The sequence below is a fragment of the Triticum dicoccoides genome, chromosome 2A (assembly GCF_002162155.2).
Source record: "Triticum dicoccoides isolate Atlit2015 ecotype Zavitan chromosome 2A, WEW_v2.0, whole genome shotgun sequence".
In the NCBI taxonomy this organism is placed as follows: domain Eukaryota; kingdom Viridiplantae; phylum Streptophyta; class Magnoliopsida; order Poales; family Poaceae; genus Triticum; species Triticum dicoccoides.
Genome location: NC_041382.1, coordinates 351,069,214 through 351,071,667, shown reverse-complemented (window position 1 = coordinate 351,071,667; position 2,454 = coordinate 351,069,214).

Below are 2,454 nucleotides of genomic sequence, written 5' to 3'. Positions count from 1 at the left end.
TCATAGAAACATACCAAACCTTTATCTCCTTGCACGACATGCAGTTGATCTCTCAACATCAATCAATCTCATCAAGATGTGTCGGGGCATGAACCGAGTGGGATGTCAAAACTAAGACAGGAAGCGACACGTAGTGGAGGCAAAGTGAAACTTTAAACGAACCGTTTGTTTGTATGCATGTAGGACAAATTACAACGTTGGCAATACAAGCATGGTCTAGGCCCACATGCGAATGATAGTCGGTGGAATGTTCAAATGACGCATGCGGGAGGATGGACTCGACTGGAGGGCGGCATGATCGATGGAGAAGAGGGTTGGAGAGGAATGAGAAATAAGCAACATCGCATGATTATACTTGAACGGCTCAAATAAAAAATAAGTTGTCTCATTTTCCCTTCTGTCTTGGTCATAGAGTAAGATACTCCCTCTGTTTTTATTTACTCTGCATATTAGGTTTGACTGAAGTCAAACTTCATAAAATTTGACCAAGTTTATAGAAAACTAGCAAGATGCACGTGCCTTGCACAGAAAATCAAGATCTTGTGGGAGAAAAGGATGAACGAGGGAAGGCCTAATCTGCAAATGGGGAGAGGAGTTCAGGTAAAATGTCATAGTTTCCTTCCTATCCGTTAGATATAGATTGGACGGCCTATATTGCAGGATGGCAGGCACACCAGCATCACCAACTCTGATTTTTATGTACACTAGCAAGATGCCCGTGCGTTGCACGGAACATCAAGATGCATTTGTATGAGTAGTTTATCTTGTGGGAGAAAAGGATGAATGAGGGAAGGTCTTATTTGCAAATGTGGAGAGGGGTGTGGGTATCTTTTTGCAAAATTGCCCTAGTTTCCTTCCTATCCGCCAGATATAAATCACAAGGACTCTTATAAAAAACAGAGTTGGTGATGATGGTGTGCCTGCCATCCTGCAATATAGGTTGTCCGATTTATATCTGACGGATAGGAAGGAAACTATGGCAATTTTGCAAAAAGGTACCCACACACCTCTCCACAATTGCAAATAAGGCCTTCCCTCGGTCATCCTTTTCTCTCACAAGCTAAACTAGTCATACAAATGCATCTTGATGTTACGTGCAACGCATGGGCATCTTGCTAGTAAGAGTAGAAATATGAACATTTACAATAGAAAATATATAGGATGTGAAAGTATATTCAATAATGAATCTAATGGTATTGATTTGTTATTGTATATGTTATTATTTCTATCTATGAACTTTGTCAAAGTTTACAAAGTTTGACTTTGAGCAAAGCTAAAATGCGGAGTAAATAAAAACAGAGGGAGTACGCAGGGACTAGTATAGTTACTACTGCTGGAAGATGGTAAGTTGGACCCCTAAACGTGGGCATGGACTGGGCACACAACAATTATTCTTTCAGACAGTCGGACACCTACATTTAGCACACCATCCGGCTACTTAATCAGGTGTTACACTTCACTACTTGAAAAGGAAAAGGGTGGTACCGTACCCAAAACTACCACACTTGGGGCTAGGGTAACAACTTGGTATTGTACCACATTTGATCCAGGGCACAAAAACCACCTGTTCTGCGCCTAATGCGCAACGTGGAGCACCGACGCTCAAATATGGCCGGGAAAACAGGGAAACCGACATGTGGGGCACACCTGTCGGGATGATGTGGCGCAACTAGTCCAATGGAGGAGCTCGCCCACGACCTCCTCGCCACTGGCAACCATTCATGTGGGTCGTGGGGGCCAGCAATGTGGCGCAGCTCCAGCACCGCCTCTGGACAGGGCGACCGCGGTGAGCGACACACTCATCGTCGCTGGACACGGTCGGTTTCAGTGTACCGAGGGTGGCGTTAGCGCTGTGTCACGACCAGAAGATCAACACCCGGCTCCTCGAGGATGCACGGGGCGCCGAAGTGCGGCGCGCCACGACGCGTCCGCAGAGTGGTGTAGCGCGGCCAACTGCATCCCCAGGATCTGAGACCATGCTGGGTCGTCTTGCTTTTTCAATGACATGTGGGGTCGCATGTGAGCAAAGGGCATCTCGAACGTTGCCATGATCGCAGCTGACTACCCTGGCACACCAAAAACCCTCGTCTCTTGCACCGTCATGCGGTGCATTCCCAGCCGGCGCCAGCTGCCCGCATTCATGCCCTCCGTTCGTATGCCGTCGTTAATAGGCTCGGTGCCCGAGGAACAAACTCCGGTGACTTAATGATGTGCCAAGACGCTTTGGCCTCATCGGAATGTGGTACTTAAAGCAGCAATGCCCAGCTAAGCTCCACACCATATCTCATCGTCCTGCTACTTGGCACCACATCCGCCATGACCGCGAGCGCGAACGCTCTCCGGGAGAGCTTTGTCTTCGGGGATGAAGCTCAAGGTTGCCGCCCTCTCTCAAGTCGCCGCTTGTGATGCAATAGCAGTGTAGCTGGACGCGGACGTGACTGCACAAGCGGTGGC